Source organism: Pan troglodytes, chromosome 2 (assembly GCF_028858775.2).
Source record: "Pan troglodytes isolate AG18354 chromosome 2, NHGRI_mPanTro3-v2.0_pri, whole genome shotgun sequence".
Classification (NCBI taxonomy): domain Eukaryota; kingdom Metazoa; phylum Chordata; class Mammalia; order Primates; family Hominidae; genus Pan; species Pan troglodytes.
In genome coordinates this window covers 178,882,497-178,904,790 of record NC_086015.1, presented here as the reverse complement: position 1 = coordinate 178,904,790, position 22,294 = coordinate 178,882,497, and the positions used below count along the sequence as shown (strand labels likewise).

At 35.0% G+C, this 22,294-nt stretch overlaps 1 protein-coding gene and 1 pseudogene across 9 annotated transcripts in view; one reads left to right on the top strand and one right to left on the bottom strand.

Moving 5' to 3' along the window:
• NAALADL2 (N-acetylated alpha-linked acidic dipeptidase like 2) overlaps window positions 1-22,294 on the bottom strand; it is a 1,368,615-nt gene that overhangs the window by 75,832 nt on the left and 1,270,489 nt on the right. The gene's annotated exons all lie outside the window — the stretch shown is intronic.
• On the top strand, window positions 11,258-11,729 carry LOC745497 (ubiquitin-conjugating enzyme E2 variant 1; annotated as a pseudogene).

The window sequence follows — 22,294 nt, the reverse complement described above, 5'->3', positions numbered from 1 at the left end:
GCTGTAAGTTAAACTATTATCATGGGATTTTTAAAAATGTCCTCAGTTAAATTTAAAACGCAATAGAGCCCTACTATGAAAGTTGATGCTGTAAGATAAGCATAACACCTGTTTTACAGGTTACCATGGGAAAAAAAAAAAAAACTGGGATGTCACTGTGGCATGTGAAAAAACAAAACAAAAAAAACCTTCAGCTGAATTAAATCTAAAGGAGCTTAATTGTGCAATGAGTGATTTGCGAATCTGGCAGCCCTCAAAATCACAACAGATTCAGAGACTGTAGGGATGACTCATGGTCAGAACAAATTTATAGACAAAGCAAAGGAAAGTGATGTATAGAAATTGGAAGTGAGGTACAGAAACAGCTGGATTGGTTGCTGATTGGTGTTTGCTTTATTTGAACACAGTTTGAACACTCAGCAATGTATGAGTGGTTGAAGTATGGCTTCTGGGATTGACAAAGACTCAGCTATTGTTACAGGCACATACTCTTAGGCTGTGAATCTTGTCTACCTATTAGTTAGATTACAGTTCATCCACAAGGACTCAAATATAGAAGTACAGAGTCCTTCTCAGGCCATTATTAATTCACTTTAACACATGCTATAAGACACCATGACAAATAGTAGATGAATCATGAACCATCCTAACTAGTAGCTATTGATCCTTTATTGTGTGATCATTACCATGCTATGGGGGAGAGAAAAGAGCTAAAATGTCATAAAAGATAGGTGCTCTCCTTAGAACTTACTTTCCTGTTAGAGATAAGTCCATTCCACTTTTACACAATTGGAAAAAGAAGTTAAAAATTAAGTTAAAAAAGAAGTTAAAATTAGTAAATATGAATCTTTTATTTCTTAGAAAGCACCATTTTCTATTCCACTCTAAACAAACCACATAACGACACCATACACACATATTTGGGGAGCAGGAACCTAGATGACTGTAAAATGAGAAAGGTATTCTAGACCAAGGGAATAAAATGAGCAGCAATCTGGGGTAGAAAAAAGCCAACATTTCTTTTTACTTTTAGAGTAAAACAAGATTTTTTAGAGAAACAAGAAACCGGTGTGACTGAAACAGAATTCTCAGTTACTGGGAAGTAAGTTTGTGTGTGGATTGTGGGGCATAGGGTCAGAAAACCCTAAAACTCATCCAAGCTATATGGCCATGATTCAGTGATCTGCAGGGAGTCTGCTCCACTCCTTTTAACTTTCAGAGCAGAGGCATAACCTGATAAATCATAGCCTGGCAAGAGTCTTTACAACAGGATTTTGTGGTGCATAGTGTCCTTCAGGCTGTTATGTTCATCCTGAAGTGACATGTCTCTGATTTATGTCACTTTATACTAGAAACTCCCCAATTTAACAACAAATATCCTGTGGGTAACAAACCTTAGGGCAGCCAGCCATGGGCAAGAAGAGTGGAGGGAGTTTCCTGAAGATGAACAGAATGAGAAGCAGCCGCCAGTCCTCACGACCCCTTTCCAAAGCTGCAGTATCCATAGAGGAGAGGGATCAAAGATGTATTCCTGACATACCCAAGTTATTTCCCCCCAAAATTAGAAATTAAATGGTGTAATGCACAATTAGTGCACAAAATCCATGTATCCATAATGTGACTAAAATCTAGCCTTAAGATTGTCATTGTCTTTCATTTGGAGTACTCCACAAACTCCCTAATTGTTTTAAATGTCTGCCTCCAGCACATTCTCCACATTATCATCCGAGCTGTGCAGTTACTTGTTTGGGATATGTTTCTTGTATATTCCAAAAATCAGACTGTTTGTCTCACTTCCTTTCCATTGCTCCCCTTGACCTATAGCAAGATTTATGATATCTAATATTCAACTATAATTTGACAAGTTTATATATATAAAAAAATTACTTGGAAGTAAAAGTGTCTTAGTAAAGCGAGAACTTATACAACCTCCACAACTATCAAAAAGGAAGCTTCAGACACAACCCACATCACAGAAACTAGTGAGGAAAATTTTAAATGCCACACCTGTTCCCTCAGCCCCAACAAGAGCTACCATGACAGCCCCAAGAGAGTTTCACGTATAAGCAGAAACATCCCAACACCTGAATAATGCTCCTATTCTTGCCAATGGATGACTTGAGGGTTTCTTCTGCAGAAAAATTTTGGTGGAATGCTTGGGAGGCCTTGCCAAAGGCCTTGCTTCCACTGCTTACATTTGTGAAGGCCAATAGTTGGAGGAGAAAGAGATAGGAAAATCGTCATGGAATCTCTAACCTTTTAGGAATGAAATGGTTCAAGATCTCACTTTTCCTTCTTAAGTTTTCAAAGACATTAGAATGATTTTGAAGGACTGAGGTAGTCTCAAATGAAGACTACCTTAGGTGGTAGGTTATCTTTTAGCAACGGATTTCCAAAGTCATTGAAGGATTCCAATAGCCTCTGATAGGGCAATTTGCTTCAAGGAGAAGGGTTGTAATCCCAGGAAACATTTGGAATATATAGTTCCCGAAACACATGGCCATTTTTTAGGAGCTCCTGTGACTTATCCTGTTTGGTCCAGGGGCCTACCAAAAAGAAACTACGTGTGAACATAAAGACCTGTGTTAGCAAACAGTGTTAAACTTGAAAACAGCATTTTGGATAGTGGAATGGCCATAGCTCTGAATACCTCCGGAGGAAAGAGTTCTTTTCTCTCAGCATGCTGAGAAACTGCTGCTTCAGTCACCACCATGCCTCCAACAGTTGCCAAGAGCTGAATGAGGTTACTGAGACACTGGGTTTGCAGCCTGGAGCATGCCTTCCCTGCAGAGTTGCAGAATTTCTGGAGCCGACAGACCATGCAAAGGCTCTCGGGACCATTTGCACATGATGAAAAATCGATGGGATGTGAAGCAAAGAAAGAAGACATAAACAAGGCATGTCTCCACTGAAATTTAATTTGATTATGAAAGAGTTGGGCTCTTAACTTAGCCCTGAACTGCTAACAATATAGTTTTTTGCAAGTATGTACTAACACCTGCCAACACCAGGGCATTGAAGAAGAAGGCAACTCATGATGTCAAGAAACCAATGGCTAGGAATATAAACTCCCTGATTCAAATCCTCCTTTCCAGCTTCTGCTTCTGCTGAAAGCCCCATTTCCTCTCTAGTTTCTCGGCCTAAACTCTGATCACACCATCTCCAGTTTACCAGGAATCCTAGTTTGGGTACTCCCTCAAAACAACAAATTTGAGATGAAATCTGATCACACATAGTTCATTGAGAGGTGAGGGTAGTAGGATGGGAAGGAGAGACAAGGAAGACAAGACCGCCAATAGAAAGCACATTATCAAGTCAGCTACCACTGTGGATGACTGAAGCTTAACCTTGCTGGAGAAAACCTTAGAGCTAGTATAAAATAGGTACCTCAGGATCTTCCCATTCGAGGGGCAAGGGAGCAGTGTATTGATTCACTAGCTACCAATTGGGCATTGCTCCATGGAGGTGTTACATTTTAATCTCTGAACTATCCTGTTCACTGGCAGCTTTCCAGGGCTGAAGAAAGCCTCAGGCAAAGATAAAGTTTAGGATTTGCAAATCTATTACTAAAATAAAATGCTTACTTTCTATTCCCATGCCACAGAAAAGTAACTCATGTAATTTTTTTATTTTTTTATTTTTTTATTTTTTTTTTGGTCAAATGTAAGATAGCTCTCCTCTTTTGGTGACTGTCATCACCTATCTGTTATTAAATTTTAGTAGAGAAAATATATTTACAGATTAATTCGGAAATAATAAATTAGCTTTTTGGAATTTTTAATGACTATTTTTCAGTGATGTGGTCATGTTTTGACTTTGTGATATATTTGTATTTTCTGCTAGTCATATTGTTTCTAGAGAGGGACCACAGTATGTTAATATTTCTTAGTGTTCTAGAAAATGAAACTTCAACATACTAACTTTACTTTTTTACTATATTTAGTAGCAATTTGCATGTGCTGATTGACAAATTAAGTATCTTCATTGTATTTCACTAATAACTATCTTTAACATGATATCAATAATAATAACAGCAGTTAACATTTGTTGCACTCTTGCCATATGCCAGGCATTATTCTAAATTCTTTATATAAATTAATTCATTGAGTCCTTACAATAGCCTTATTCTATTTTGCATGAGAAAATAGAAGCATTGCTCAGTTAATTAAATTTCCCAAGGTCCATGTAGCTAGTACATGGCAATTTTGAGATTTGAGCCCAAGCATTCTGGCTGCAGATCTGGACTCTTAATTGTTACCCTAATTAGCACCTTTAAAATTTTTTTCCAAGCCCTTTTCTAATTTTAGCAAATAGGGAATACCAGTGGCCAATATTTACCAAATGTTAACATAATGATTCTAAGGAATAATCAAGGGCTGATTACACCTATTTAAAATAAAGCCCTGAGCAAGTGATCCTACCAGGATTATAACTTTTGATACATTCCAATGCTAATTTTCATGTCTGTAGATCCTGCTTTCCTGAGCCTAAAAAAGGGAAGTAGAGATTTATGAAGTAAAACAATTCTCTAAGATACCCTAGAGTAGTTGCAAAAACTATCATGGCTGTGGTGTGACAAAGGAGGTAGTGGCTGTGTATTTTTAAAAGATTAATTTTATGTTCATTAAATGATGTACTTTGTAAATTATCCAAATCAATTAGTCATAGAAAGATTAAAGAACTGATTTAGCAGAATTTGTAATAATGCTACAGAAACATATAACAAGCATACATAATGCACCAAGACAGAAGAAGCCTTTCATAAAGAGCTAGAAGGAGAAAATTCTCTTAGAAATTGTATTTTCAGGGCATAATGCTGAGTATCTGTACATGTGAAATATTGTGGTTTTAGTTTTCTCTTTAGGAATTTAATAAAACAGTGCTTTAGTGAGGACAAAGATGTTATTTCCTTCTAATATCCAACCATTAAACAAAGAACATCTTGGTAATAAATGAAAGCAATCACATTAATAGATCAATATTATTTTGATATAAATTAATATAATTATTTCCTTTTATATGTGCCAGTTGAAAAAACAACCAAAAATAAACCTCTGTTTTATTATAGATTTGGATATCTGGTATAATTCTGTTTTTTAAAAAATACTATCTTGGAATATTGTTTCATTTTTTCAAAAAATATGAACATTAAAAAATAATGACATCATGTTTCTATCTTATAGAGACAATGAAGGCACTAGAGAGAGGTAGAGATATGGGAATGGAAAAAAATAAATAGATTGTTCTTTTGAACTTGCTGCTTCTACCTAGTGAGATTTTAAATGATGGTCAAAATATAAGTGACCCTTACTGTATGCAATTACATTGTTAATGCAGTTTCTTTCTTGGCTCTAAATGCAATACACGTTATTGCAGATTGCATCCTACAAAGTGAGACTTGACATTTTAAAAATAGAAAAAATACCACAAGTGCTTTAGATCCTTTGATGTGTGATTCTATTCATGACAAGGTTCTTACAGTAACTTTCTTTGAACTAGATACTATTGTTCAGTTGAATCCAAAAATACATGTATGTAAATAAGAAGCTGCACCAACAGAGCACACTGTCAAGTTCTAGAAATTGCAAGATTTATTTTTTTTCTTTACATGTTGCTTAGTGATAAACAGGACTCTTATATTAATAGTTCCTTGCTTCTCCAATATCCCAGGATGTCCTATATGACATAGCCCAACAATTCAAGAATTTTAGTATCCTTATAGTTGACCAGTTAAACCATGTGATATGACCTTATACTTTTATTAGTACACTTTATCTGAGCGATATTTATCTTGATGAGATGCTTATAAAGCCCCTACATATAATTCAATAGTCCTCAGTTAAATGGTAAAACTATGACATAGTTACTGTACTAAAGGGGCTTTGGATGGTTTGGATGCTATTAGCAAAGAAAAACAAAAAGAACATATGAAACGTCACGTCTCAAAGGTTAAATAAATAGGAGAACACTGGTTACTATGAACAGCAATGGACCAAGAACAGTTCTTGGGGGATAGTTCAATTTTGCTGGATCTTAAAGGAAGGATACAATTTAGAGAGGTGGAGAGAATTAAGGGCAGCACTCTTAGTAAGAGGAACAGGTTAAGTGAAAATTCTGATCCTAACACTAAGTCAATCAGTCTTGACGGAAGGATTTTTTTAAAGGAGAAAATGAAAATAAAGTTGGAGAAGATGATTATGTTGCAAGGGATTCCTTTCTTCCTTCTCAACAAGCTCCGTGTAAAGGAGAAAGATATTCTATTTATATTGGAATGTCTTGAATAATTAGTTTTTTTAGAGAAACACCGTGATTACTAATAAATTAACCTGGAGAAAGGCTTAAGCCATTCCACATAATATGCCAAAGTAAAGCCTGATCTGGAAAAGTGAAGATAGAAAGGTTTTCATGTCTTAATTTCATCTAGCAATTGGTACTCATATTACCATGTTACCACCATCACCAAAAAGTATTATATCTAAATGTTTATTGTTGAAAACACATTAGTCTTAATTTAGAATGTGTCAATGTACTACTTGAACTTCTATGGGCCTCTGTTTCCTCGTCTGTAAGGGTTTACTCTAAAACTCAGTCACAATATTCTCTTAAATTTTTAGCATATGGTTGGTTATTGAGGAGTACTGAGAGTACTGAAGGACTCAATCTAATAACAGAAGTCGAGGGCTATCTGAAGAGCTTATTATTGTGACTATTTTCCGGAACCTGAAGTGGATTTTAGCCAGCTGCCAGAGCTCTGACCAACCTCATGTTTCTTAGGCGACTTGCTCATATAAATGCTGTGAACTGAGCAGTCTCTTCTACATCTAGGAGAGCTTGACTAGACGCTGGGGCTCAGCAGAACCTGCCCCTAGGAGCCGATTAAGAAGCAGAGGTAGGACACCTACCCACAAACTTCAGGAAACCTGCTTCCTTTGTTCTCCAAAGTTTGTGTGAGCTTTGTACATTTAGATCCTCAGGAAAATTAGAAACACTACCCTATGCATCATTGTATCATATGGCTGTTCACTCTTTTCAAGGAAATTAGCACACTGGTCTGATAAAGAGGTTATATAGTGCATCTGTGGTTTTTGCATATTCTAAAGGCAGGCAAAGGAAAGGAACAAGTATTAACTGAAAATCTACTATGTGCCAGACCTTTCATTGTAACCGTGAATAGATGATTTAATTTAATCCTATCAACAAATCTTCCAGATTATATTATGCATTACTGGTAATGATACAGATTGAGGCCAGGCTATGAAGGGCCTGGTAGGTTATAATAAAAAGCTTATTTCACTTAAAATGTAATTTATTTAGTGGAAAACAGCACCAAAAGAGGCTATGTTTAGTAACGTACATATTTTATTTTTACCTTCGTTATGATAAATTGCTAACAATGTCTTTGTAGGGGTAGCAAGAATTCAGTGCCCATTTATTCAACTTATTTAAACAACTGGGGACATATCCTGGTGTCATGCTTTAGTGAACCACCTCATTTACTTAGGCAGATTAAGAGGTGCCTGGGTTTTATTATCTCAGATGTGTACTATGTCATTCATGGAATAACTTTATTTGTCCTCATTTTAATGGAAAAATTAATTGCTACACAATACATACTTGTGAAATATATAATTTAAATATACATTTATAATTCCCAAAAGGTCAAACATTTTAGATAAATTTATGGGGCAGCAACTGATGAAATAAATCTTCTCTGTCTGATTTTATCACCTCAATTTGCAGATAAGAATATAGGGGTTGAAAGTTGAAATGATTTGATTTGCCAAACATCACATAGCTATTTAGAGGCAAGACCAGAACTGGGATTAAGGTCTTAAGGCTCTCAATACGTTACTTTTACAGACAACAAAATGCGAGAAATAGAATCCAAATTGATGGTGTGTGGGTATGTGTGCGTGTGTATGATGAAAATATGAAATACGAATGGAAAATTTGGTAAACATACCATATACAAAAAATATGCAAATGGTAGTGAGCTATAAAATCTGCCCATTGCATTTTATGACACTTTATTATAATGCATTAAAAAACAATCTCCTGATTTCATTATGCTCTAACTTCTCCAGGAGTAGCTCACGGCCCTTCTCTAAGGCACTCACCATGTCTAGGAAGATTATCTTATGTAGTTACACCACCTCCCATCCCAGCTCTTATACTATACCAATTTATTCTCAATTTCTCTATACCTCTAGAGAGAAATGTATTAATGATTTTACATTGTGATAGTAGATGTATTGATTTCTTCCTATAGCTCGATCAGTTTTTATTTTGTATACATGTTAGTTGATGCCTGTATATCCAGAATTGCTGTATCTTCCTAATTATTCATTTTAAAAACCTTACAAGCTCATCCTCTAATTAGAAAAACCTCCAAGTTTGAGCTTTGCCTCAGTCTCCTTTCTCTGATGTTGACATTGTTACATCAGCTTTCTTTGATAGTGTGTGACATGAAATTAATATGTAACTGCATTTCTTAAAAGTCAAAAATCCAGTCTGAGAATTTTTAAACTATTTACAATGCTATTATAATTACAGGTACATTTGCATTTATTTTATTATTTTGTGTTTTCTAGACAATGAGCTTTCTTTACTTCCTTTTCTCCTTCTTGAAGTATATTAGCTTGACTGAGTTTTTTCCCTGTTCTTTTATTTCTGTAGAGATTGAATTGTATACTCTATTTTTACTTTTTGTTTATTAGGTTGGGCATATTAAATCTTAGACAAGCTCAGTTGACTAACAAAATCTAGAGGTAATCAATATCTGCACCCACCTCACAACTATGAACTACACAAGATGCTTACACCTCATTAAAGCCCTTCTTTTTCTCTCTTACATTGTCTGATATTTTCTAGTAATTCTTATTAGTGTGGTTTTCTTTATAGTCAAAAATTAGTTATACTTATTCACATCTTCACCATTTTTTGGCACGCCATTAGTTCTTTTATCCTTGCATTATCATAACAGATTCAATTTCCTTCTTACTGAAATGTATTCTTCAGTAGTTCTTTCAGTGAAAGCCTGTAAGTGGCAAACTTGTCTCAGCCTTTTTCTAAAAATATCTTTATTTCTTTCTCACTTTTGAATGATACTTTAGATTAGTACAGAATTCTAGGTTGCAAATTACTTTTCTTTAACATTTTGAAGTTATTTCTATTTTATTTTGTTGCTATGAAGGAGTCCTTAGTTGCAGTCTAGTTGTTATTCTTACTTAGGCAACCTTCCTTTTATCCCTACGAGCCACTTCATCACAATTTTTTTTAGATGTGGGTTTATTTTTAATATATCCTATTTGTGATTTGATCTTCAAAATAAAAATTGACGTCATTAATGAATATTGGAAAATTATCAGCCATTATGTCTTCAAATACTGCATCTCCCCCAGTCTCTTATTCTGGAATTTAGAATGAGAAGGTCAAAAGATATGACTTTCTCATTTTTCATTTTATTTTCCTTCCTTTGTTGTTTTCTGGGTTACTTCTTTACATTTATTTTTCACTTCAACAAATAGCTCTCAACATTTATATACATTCCTTTTTCAATCATCCATTGTATTTTTAATTTCACTGATTATGTTACTTCTAGAGTAATTCTTTTAAAGATGATTTTCTATCTCATGATCAATTCTTTTGTTATGGTTTCTAATTTTTAAAATTATTTAATAATTTCAAAAAACTTATAGTTTATTTCAGCATCGATTGTTGTGTTCAGATGGATTGTTGTGTATGCTTATCACAGTGGATCAATTTCTACCATTATTTATAATTTTTATTGTGAATAGTTCTGTTCACATATGTCTATGTCTGTTTTGAAGAAATAAAAATGGGTGAGAGGGTGCTATGGCCTGAGTGTGTTCTCCCAAACTTTATATGTTGAAATTCTAACCCCCAAGTTTATATTAGAAAGTAAGGTCTTTGAGAGGTGACTAGAACATGAAGGCAGAACTCTCATGATTGGGATTAGTGTCCTTAGAAAAGAGACCACAGAAAGTTAGCTTGCTTCTATCACATGAGGAGACTGTGCAAAGGCACCTTCTGTGAATCAGGAAACAGTCCTCACAAGACACAGAACCTTCCAGTGCCTTGATCTTGAACTTCCCAGCCTCCATACCTGTGAGACATAAATTTCCGTTGTTTATAAGCTACTGAGTTTATAGCATTTTGGTACAGCAGCCTGAATGAGCTAAGAGGCAGTATAGTTCCAAGTGAGACTGGCTATCAGATTGTCATAGGTGTTTAGGTTGCTAACTGGTATTGTAAGTGCAATGGGAAACCAGAGTTTAAGTGAGAAGTGGCATGACCTATTCTATGTTTTAAAAAAATCATCTTGGAAATATTCAAAAATATTACTGTAAAGCAGTTTGCATTTGTAACTGTCATGCATAACGGTTATTTCATTAGTTTAGAGCAAGTTTTACTTTATGTTTCTAACTTGGAGATTCTCACATAATGTGAATAATATAAACCTGTAAACCATTTCCACATGTGGTAGAGTTTAGGGTGTCAATTTTTCTGGAACTTTTTTTTTTATTATACTTTAAGTTTTAGGGTACATGTGCACTTTCAATATGAACATACTCTTATATCTTAGGTAGAACAAGTTTTCTTTTAGCAACATATTGGACCAGTAGTAGATAGAGATTTCTAGTGACTCATTTAACAAGATGCCAGTCTTTCCTTTTTTTTTTGTAACCCCCATCCCACATTTTTGACAACCAAAAGATGTCTTCAGACATTGCCAATGTTCCCTGGGGGCAAAATCACCCCTGCTTGACAACCTGATTTATTTTAACCAAGACCTTCTTCCTCAATCTTCTTTCCTGAAGATTCAGGTCAGAATTTCAGAGGAGATTCATCCTGGCCCCTGGCCCAATCGCAACTAAAAAAGCATTTTAGCACAAAGCGGATGAGATAATGGCAATCATACCTCACTTTAAAAAACTCAATGCTAGCCTTTTGGTACAAAATGAGGTTTACACCAAAATAATCACATTATCCTTGTTTTTTGTTGTTGTTGTTGGTGGTGGTGTTTTTTTGTTGTTGTTGTTTTGTTTTTGTTTTTGTTTCTGAGACAAGGTCTCTCTCTGTTGCCCAGGCTGGAGTGCAGTGGTGTGTGTGTCACCATGCTTGGCTAATTTTTAAATACATTTCTAGAGACAGAGTCTTGCTATGTGCCCAGGTTGGTCTTGATCTCCAGGCCTCAAGTGATCTTCCATCTCTATAAAAATACAAGAAAACGCAAGATGGCAGCCACCACGGGCTCGGGAGTAAAAGTCCCTCGCAATTTCCGACTGTTGGAAGAACTCGAAGAAGGCCAGAAAGGAGTAGGAGATGGCACAGTTAGCTGGGGTCTAGAAGATGACGAAGACATGACACTTACAAGATGGACAGGGATGATAATTGGGCCTCCAAGAACAATTTATGAAAACCGAATATACAGCCTTAAAATAGAATGTGGACCTAAATACCCAGAAGCACCCCCCTTTGTAAGATTTGTAACAAAAATTAATATGAATGGAGTAAATAGTTCTAATGGAGTGGTGGACCCAAGAGCCATATCAGTGCTAGCAAAATGGCAGAATTCATATAGCATCAAAGTTGTCCTGCAAGAGCTTCGGCGCCTAATGATGTCTAAAGAAAATATGAAATTCCCTCAGCCACCCGAAGGACAGTGTTACAGCAACTAATCAAAAAACAAAAAACAAAAAACAAAAAACCACAAGCCCTTCTCCTTCCCCGCCATTCGATTTAATCAGTCTTCTTTTCCCACAGTAGTAAATTTTCTAGATACGTCTTGTAGACCTCAAAGTACTGGAAAGGAAGCTCCCATTCAAAGGAAATTTATCTTAAGATATTGTAAATGATACTAATTTTTTGTCCATTTAAAATATATAAGTTTTGCTATAACAACAACAACAAAAAAATACAAGCAAAGTTAGCTGGGTGTGGTGATGGGCGCCTGTAATCCCAGCTTCTGTGGAGGCTGAGGCAACAGAATCTCTTGAGCCCGGGAGGTGGAGGTTGTGGTGGGCCAAGATTGTGCCACTGCACTCCAACCTGGGTGAACAGAGTGAGACTCCATCTCAAAAAAAAAAAAAAAAAAAAAAAATTCTGCTCTCTTGAGGTCACTGTTAGACTAAACTCTAAACTTCAATCGTCTCCTTCAAGGTTGCTGTCTGTATATTATTTCTTTTTTTCTCTTTTCTTTTTTTTTGGAGACAGGGTCTCGTTCTGTCATCCAGGCTGGAGTGTAGTGGTGCGATCTTGGGTCACTGTGGCCTCTACCTCCTGGGCTCAAGTGATGCTCCCCCTAAACATCCCAAGTAGCTGGGACCACAGGCCTGCACCACTATGTCTAGCTAATTCTTGTGATTTTTGTACAGACAGGGTTTTGCCATGTTGGCCAGGCTGGTCTCAAACTCCTGGGCTCAAGCAATCCTCCTTCCTCGGCCTCCCAAAGTGCTGGGATTACAGGTGTGAGCCATCATACTAGGCCTAGTATATTAATTTTTTGATTTAAAAAACCAAAAAATCTTGTGACTTATTCTAAGGCTGAATCGTTCTTAGAGGAAATTGAGAAAATAATTTAGTGAAGGATTCAAAATCTTGTGCCCAGGTCATAGCAGATGTAGGAATCAGTGCTTGTAGCCCTGCCTCAAAAGGATAATGTGGCTGCGCCATGCCTCACACCTGTAATCGAAGTGCTTTGGGAGACTACGGCAGGAGGCAGGAGGATCACTTGAGGCCGAGATACTTGTCTTTCTAAGGCTGTTCTCTGTGCAAATTTCATCATGCAATTCAAAGGCTATGTCATTTTATCCCTAAGTGGGTATTCAAATTCTAGGGCCTGAACTTAGAGCCTAAAGCCAAATCTAATTTTCTGGACAACTGTAGCACCAGATTAGTAAATTACAGCTCAGGTTTGGTATTATTCATTCTTTCTGACATCAGGGAATACCTTTCTTTTTCCAGTCATGCTACTTATTTGTTTGTTTAGCTTTAAATGTATCCATTATTCTATAACTATGGACCAGAAAGTAAGTCTATATTAAGTCAGTCTCCAAAGTTACTAAAATTAGACTCCTCCAAAACATTCTTTATATACAGCCAGGATGACTTATCTGTTTTTGAAACTTAGATTAGATCATATAACTTTGCTCTTAAAACTTGGCTTCCCATTGCCCTCAAATACCAGCCAGCATCCTGAGGCCTATAACAATCTGGTCTTCACTCTCACTTTGAGCCACTTTCCCTCTAAATCACTTTTATGTTCCAGACATTCTAAGACTTTTTTGGCCTATATGAATTTGCATGTACTTTTCCCACTAATGGAAGTGCTCTGCCTCCAGTTCTTTGTAGAGCTGACTCATTCTCATCCTTTAACCCTCAGCTTAATTTTGAGCTTCTTAGTCAAGCTTCCGTGTCAAACACAGGGAAATAGAATTTCTCTCGACTTCCCCCAACATTTTTATCTCTTAGAGCAGTCGGCTTTTTAGTTTCATAGACTTTTTGTTAGTGTGTGTGTATATGTATACATATACACACACACATACACATATATATTATATACACATATATATCTGTATATTATATATGTAATATATCTTATATGTGTAATAACATAATATATATTATATATATTATATACATATATTATATATTTATTCCAATATAATATATTATATACATATATATGTATTCCAATATATTATATACATATATTATATATGTATTCCAATATATTATATATTATATATAATATGTATTCCTTATGTATTCCAATAAATTACATATATCATATATAATATTACATATGATATATGTAACATATTATATATGTTATTTGAGTGTGGCTGTCTTGCCTATTTGTTCATGACTCTATACACAGCACCTAATCACAGCTCATTCCTTACAGTAGGTTTAAATAAACAGTTACTGAATGAATGAATGAAGGATTTGTAAAGATAGTAATTTCTATATCATCAAACATTTAAGGGTCCATCTTTTTTATTTTTTAATTATTTTTTATTTTGACAGAGTCTTGCTCTGTCACCCAGGCTGGAGTGCAGTGGCACAATCTTGGCTCACTGCAACCTCTGCCTCCCAGGTTCAAGTGATTCTTGTGCCTCAGTCTTCTGAGTAGCTGGGATTAAAGCATGTGCCACTATGCCTGGCTAATTTTTGTATTTTTAGTAGAGACCGGGTTTCACCATGTTGACCAGGCTGGTCTCGAACACCTCACCTCGGGTAGTCTGCTCTCCTCAGCCTCCAAAAGTGCTGGGGTTACAGGTGTGAGCCACCATGCCCAGCCTTGAGTGTCCATCTTATAGTCATTTGTTTAATTTTTGACATCCTAACATTCTTTGATCAATTATCATCAGGTAACAAGGATTATGGAGAAATAATAAAGACATCTAATAATAACATTTACAATGTCTATGCAAAAAATATTCAAGGTATAGTATGTTGGTAATTTTGGTATTTACTACGCATATATGTACCAATTAGAGATAGACCAAAGAAAGATATGAGATTTTAAAGACACTGCTATTGTTTTAAGCATTTTAAACACCTACTAAAGAGAGTCCATAAACAATTGAACAGAGTAGGATGAACTCTTGAACTCTTCTACTAGAATACAGCAGAGTGAACAATGGTGTAGCAGCCAGTTTATCTGGATTTTAACCCTGGATCTGTCCACATCCTTGTGGCCTTGGACATAAAACTACTTCTTTAGGCTTCCGTTATTTTACTCCATAAGAGATGATGTAAGAGTAACACTAAAGAAAGGTTCCACGTATGATTAATACATTATTACTGTTAATGGTAATGTAAAGAATATTAGGGAAAATCTGATCTTTCTCCAACATTAGTACTTATTTTAAATGAGAATAGATAATTTAGAAAAGAGAAAATAGTCATGAAGTCTTTGCCCATGGCTATGTCCTGAATGGTATTGCCTAGGTTTTCTTCTAGGGTTTTTATGGTTTTAGGTCTTATGTTTAAGTCTTTAATTCATCTTGAGTTAATTTCTGTATAAGGTGTAAGGAAGGGGTCCAGTTTCAGTTTTTTGAATATGGCTAGCCAGTTTTCCCAACACCATTGATTAAATAGGGACTAAAACACCAAAAGCAATGGCAACAAAAGCCAAAATTGACAAATGGGATCTAATTAAACTAAAGAGCTTCTGCACAGCAAAATAAACTATCATCAGAGTTAACAGGCAACCTACAGAATTGGAGAACGTTTTTGCAATCTACTCATCTGACAAAGGGCTAATATCCAGAATCTACAAAGAACTTAAACAAATGTACAAGAAAAAAGAAACAATCCCATCAAAAAGTGGGCAAAGGATATGAACAGACACTTCTCAAAAGAAGACATTTATGTGGTCAACAAACAAATGAAAAAAAGCTCATCAACACTGGTCATTAGAGAAATGCAAATCACAACCACAATGAGACACCATCTCCTGCCAGTTGGAATGGTGATCATTAAAAAGTCAGGAAACAACAGATGCTGGAGAGGATGTGGAGAAATAGGGATGCTTTTACGCTGTTGGTGGGAGCATAAATTAGTTCAACCATTGTGGAAGACAGTGTGGCGATTCCTCAAGGATCTAGAACCAGAAATACCATTTGACCCAGCAATCCCATAACTGGGTATATACCCAAAGGATTATAAATCATTCTACTATAAAGACACATGCACACGTATGTTTATTGCAGCACTATTCACAATAGCAAAGACTTGGAACCAACTCAAATACCCATCAATAATAGACTGGATAAAGAAAATGTGGCACATATACACCATGGAATACTATGCAGCCATAAAAAGGGATGAGTTCATGTCCTTTGCAGAAACATGGGTGAAGCTGGAAACCATCATTCTCAGCAAACTGATACAGGAATAGAAAACCAAACACTGCATGTTCTCACTCATAAGTGGGAGTTGAACAATGAGAACACATGAACATAGGATGGGGAACATCACACACCAGGGCCTATTGGGGAGTGGGGGGCTAGAGAAGGGGTAGCATTAGGAGAAACACCTAATGTAGATGATGGGTTGATGGGTGTAGCAAACCACCATGGCACGTGTATACCTATGTAACAAATCTGCACATTCTGCACATGTATCCCAGAACTTCCAGTATTAAAAAAAATGAGGCTTTGCATTTGGGGTGGTAAGAAAAAACAAACAAACAAAAAAGAAGAAAGAAACTACTGATTTTTTAAAAGTCTGATCTGAATAGAATGATAGAATGTCAAAGTTGTGTAGGAACTGCCTTTATCAATTATTAAATAACATCATTTGTACTTGATATTCTAAAAGTTTAAACTCTTTCTCAAAACACTGTATATCAGAAGGCATGGAATTCTTTTAAATACATTTCAGCAGCCAATTCCCCAGACACACTATCATACTATTTGTGTTTCAGGGCAGTAAAAGACATTCTGAAGAATTAATGAAGTTAGATATTTCTAAGTAACAAAAATGTATGAATCACCACAGACTGTCATGAATATTTTATTCTTTTTCCTAAAGAAAAACAATACATACACTTAAAATGAATTGAGTTCAGAACTGTTGATGAAAAATAACTGTTGGGTGGGCAAGTAAAAACTGGCAAAGTCAGCTTATTTTAAATTGTTGTAGTCTTGAACTGCTAAGCATTTTATCAATTCACCGTAACACTGTGATTATTTAGCTTTGAACATTAACCCTGTTATTACCACTTTGCAGGAAAATCTACTAATTCAGAGTTTTTATATGAAAATAAAATCACAGTTTGACTTCCAATTTCAGGCTGAAAGAGAAATGAAATTATTATTAAATTGTGTCTAGATTGTTTTCCTATTAAATCATAGCTACTATTACAGCATTTAGATTAAGGGCACAGATTTTAAGACTTTACTACAGTTAGGTCATCAGCTAGAGTTACAGACTTCATTATGCTGCAAAAGCAATCTAACCCCCCAAATCTCAGTAGCTCCATACCATATTGGTCTGTTGGATTTCTAACCCTCATAGTAATTTGGAGCTCCAGAATATTTTAGAGTCCATGTCTTAGCCTGTTCAGGTTGCTTATAACAAACATACCATAAACTTGGTGGCTTACGAACAACAAACACCTATTTCTAACAGTTTTGGAGACTGAGAAGTCCAAAATCAAGGTCTTGATGGATTCATTGTCTGATGTGTTCCTGTTCCCCACAGACAGAACCTTCTGATGCATCTATACAATATGGAAGTATAGTAAGCACTGGCACACATATATAAAACTGTGTTAGAGAAATAATCACCGTCTTTGGTTGACCCTTTCCTGCTGGGCCAGAGAGGATAGTACTTTTTCATTTATTACAGTTACTAGGATTTCAGGCAGTTCAAACCTCTCTGACTATGTATCAGTTGTATGTACAAAAGGGGTCCTCTCCTCACCTGTTCTTTTTAAACTTTACCTTCTTGTCTCCTTCCAAGATTTCCTGCTTTAAAACCTTCACTTCACCTCAGCAAGGAAGAGACAAGGAGTACCGTTTAATGTTTTGTGTACCCCTTTTACATGGATTACATGAAAGATTGAAAGTGTATTTTAATATTGCCATGCAGATGGATGATATAAATGTAACTTATTAATCTCATTGAAATGTCAATAGGGAAGAAAGGACATAATTTAAATCAAACCTTTTAACTAGCTTTTACATATTTATGATATAATGATTTGATAGCATCAAATATTGTTTTTATTTCTTAAGTATACCTTCTTATCTAGGCATAACACATTTTAATATTTATCAGCATTTCTCTATAAATTTAAATCATATCTCAATACAATATCTTATATACCTTATCATTATGACAAATAGATCATATCATATGCGTCTCCTTAAAGAATATATGGATAGTGCAACTTTTGAAGAAGTAAACCTCTTGCAAATGTATATTTCTCTATAATGAAAGACACTTGGATAAAGTTGAATACTATATTTTATCTGCCTAGAGATAAATGCATATTAAAATTACATCTAAAATAGATTTAAAAATAAACACTAATCTCATTTTTTTAAAAACTGAAAGCTTTGTATTTTGATAACAAATAAGTATATAACGTGTCATCCTGCAATACTTTATATCTCCTCATAACTAGTTATTCTGGTTTAGCTTGGAACAGAAAACAGCAACAAGAATAACCTCATTCAAATATTACACAGTTTAATGGCTTAAAATAAAAATACATTTTACAAGAAATGAAAAATTCAAGGTAAATAGGTTATGTATTATTTGAGTAAACTCTTCTTCACATATGAGATGAACACTAATTTCTGAGGGTTATTTCTCACTAATTATAAGCTTGACTGGCTCAGATGGTTGTCGTTTGTGAATAAATGAAAATTCTATCCACTAGTCATATTAAATCAGACTGATTAAGACATATAATTTAATCGCCCTCAAACTTCTTCCATTAATTTTAAGTCCTGTTGTCATTATCTAGTAAACCACATTGCAGAATTTTTAAAAAATTGATTCTTTGAATGATGACTCAAAGTACGATTCTGATAAAATTTTCTCTAATCATTCAACATTATTGAAATGTAGTTGATTTAATTGAACCTGTAAAAGAGATTGCATTTTCTAATCATACCTCATCTGTAGATGCTTATTATTCAAAGAAAGCCATATAAAATTTCAAGCACCCTTAATTAAAATAATATATATAATCTTAGATGCCTTTCTCCCCTAGTGATTATTCTAAAGTGGCTCTGGTCTTTCTATCATTTCTCATGCGTAGGAAATATTTTCTTTTTAGCACTGAGCAAAGGTAAATTTGAAATAATTCATTAACAGCTACACCAGTAATAACTTGAACAACATCTTTGTATTTTGGAGGTAAATGCTAAAATTCAACATCTGGATGGAATTATATGAAGGTTCATAGAATTCATAGCAACATCAAGAATAATTCTGGGCTATATTTATTCTTGAACAACAAAATAACAAAATGATGGGATAATTTTCCCTGATCAACTACATGTAGATTAAATCTGTTTTTAGAGAGAGTACTATACAGAGTGTGCAATAAATAACATACTTCAAAAGAATGGTGAGGGTACAAAAGAATGCATATGAATATATTTCACAGTTTTTCATATATATGTATATGTGTAAATTTATATGTACATATGTCTTTCTATGTAGATATATATACATATATAAGCACATCTCAAAATATAGACATATATATTCTTCCATACCCTCATTGTGCATTTAAAGTGTCTATATGTGTATATGTACCTATATATGTGTATATATATCTGAATACATATTTACACATATATAAATATTTATATATAATAGAAACTACTTACTCATCCTGTAGAAATAGTTACAGAGAACAAAACAGTTCCTAGACACTTGTAGAAACTTCATTATTTTAGAAATAAGTAGATTAAATACCGCTATTAATTGATAATCATTAATGTCTATCTGGCCTTTTTTGCGTTCAATATTCCATTCTTCAAAATGATTATGTAAATCAACCTTCTTATTCTTTTCCCCTAACTTTTAGCTACTTCACAATAAAAATCTTCAGAGGGAGATGTCTCAACTCTCTGACATCTAGCCTACAGGTACACACCATACCTTCATACTTTCCTACTTTCCTGCTCTTTCCATGTAAGCAAACAGAGATGGTATCATTTCAAAAACAGACCTTCTGTTTCTTTCCTAGATTCCTTCCCTTCCTGATTTACCGGTGATTTCTCTCAGTTATCTATCTCTCCCCAGGCCTTTAATATCTCTTCCTGCTCATTCTTTTCTATCACTACTGGAACATGTTCAGGTTATCTTCCATCTTAAAAAAATACAAGAAAACCAGCCAAAAATTATTTTGTCTTTTCCCTATTTTCTGTGGGCCCAGTTTCTTGAAAGAGCTTTTGTATTCACAGTCTTGATTTCCTCGCATCACACTTAGACCTGTACTCACTGCATCAAACTTCCAATCTCACTACAGACATCATTTTTGTCAAGATCACCATTGACTGCTTTCCTGAACCCAGTGGCCCTTTACAGAGCCAAGCTTTGGCACAATATACCTTCTTGAAACAGGATGTTTGGGGGTTTTGTGAGTGCCAGATCTTTACTTATGTTCTACTTTTTAGCTGCTCTTCTTCAGTTTGATTTGCTGAGGTTTGTGAAATGCTGATACTTCTCCAGACAATTTCACTAGGTACTTCCATCAACTGCCATAGTTTCAAATATCATATACAAAGAAAATGATTGCCAAGTCTATTATTTCCAGTGTAATACACTTTCTTTGGGTTCATATAAGCCTACGCAACTGGTGGACATGTCCCCTGGGGGCTGAGGGCTTCACAGGCGCTACCAATGGAATGGGTCAATAATTACACTTACTATTTTATACTTTGTAAACAAAGTATACTTTTTAAACAAAGATCTCCATTTGCTATGTGTCTCTGTTCACCTAACTAGGATACTTTGCAATGACCTCACCTTCGGCTTTGGAGTATTCTGGAAATATCATTTATAAATATGTTTTGCTGTATGTAAAGGGTATAAAACAGGAGTTGTCAGTCCAATGACATACACACACAGCATGATATGTTTATCTATGGAAACTATTCAGACTGAAGGCAGAATAATCACGAGCTAAAAATATTCCAAATTTGAATTATTTTGATGAGTGCAATATAATTCTGAGGAAAATATTTGTGGTATTAACCATTTTAAAGGATTCCAGGATACAGAAAAATGAGGTAAGATGGCCTCTGTAGAACTGGTGGAGATCTTGATATCTTGATAGAGTCCCCTTGAATGATAAGAGTCACCCCAAGAACCCAACTCTCAATAGCATACTCAATTACTGTATAAAAACTCCAGGTAAGCTGTTGTAAAGTACCACATCTTCTACCTTGAAGAAAATGTCTATTATCAGGTTTAGGGAAGACAATGTACATGAGTAGTTTTCCATCGATATCTGTTCCTATCAGTGATATCTGCACTTGTTCTGCAACAGCAGTCGTATCTTTCTTCTCTTCCAGTTTTTTTTTTTTTTTTTTATTCTCTGGGTATAAAAGGTAGGAGAAAGCTGAAAGAATAGTAAAGCTGTTTTAGAGAGCCATAAACTCACTGTCTCTTTTTATTTTTGTTTCTGGCCCTAAATGGCTTTGGGGGGAGGGAAATGTATCCCTCTAAAGAACCGTAAGAAATAATGATGAGAAATTTTAGTCAGGGTTTTTAATCAAAACACACCAAATTGTTTCTTTTTTTTTTTTTTCTCATCGTAGTTCATGTTACCAGTCAGAAATAATCTCCGTCTCTACTTTGTCCATCATACTGACAACTCGGCAGTTTGGTCTGTTTATTATTATATTCCCAGAACAATGGATGCAATAAATATTTTTAAATGAATCAAATAACTTAATATTTCTTGAATCTGACTGCTTCTCTTAGTTTCTTCTGCCACTACTCTAATCTGAGCCACTACCATTATTCATCTGGATCATAGTAGCATCTACTTTTGAACTGGCCTCCCTGGACTCATTCTTGCCACTCTCTAATCCATTCTTCTAATTGCAGCAGAATGACCTTTTCAAAACGCAAGTCTAATAATATGTCCTCATTGCTCACAACTTTTCAGGAACTTTCCTTTGTTCTTAAGATCACTTCTAGACTTATGAACATGTCTTTATATGGCTTCTTACTTCTCTAGCGTTATTTCTTGAATCCAGTTTTATATTTATGTCTTGAAGTTTGTGTTCCAGTCATGTGAACTTCTTTCAGTTTCTTAATGGGCCAACTCCTTATCACTTCTGGAATTTACCCATAGCATTGCCTTTGCCTGAAATGTTGTTTGTTCGTTTGTTTGTTTTTTTTCCCCCATGTCTTCAGTTCGGTGAATCATTTCACAGCCCTGTTTGACACCACTGTTTTCCAGGAGGTTTTTCCTGAACTTGGAATATGCACTTGTGCTATATTCTCCCTTTGGCCCACAGTTTTTCTTTCCATCAGCGCTTCTATCATATGAATTATAACTTCATACTTACCTTATGTCTTACAAACTTAATTCTAAACCTCATCTGGGCAGGGTCAAGATCTACCTTTTACACTGTATATTTTCTGAACTTTAGTATTTCAGGGAAGACTCTGCAACTAGAAAGAACTTAATAATAATTGAATAAATGAATATTTCACTAAACCCCATAATATATCTATAAATGTATTTCTCCCCAGTGTACATATAAAGAAATTGAGATTC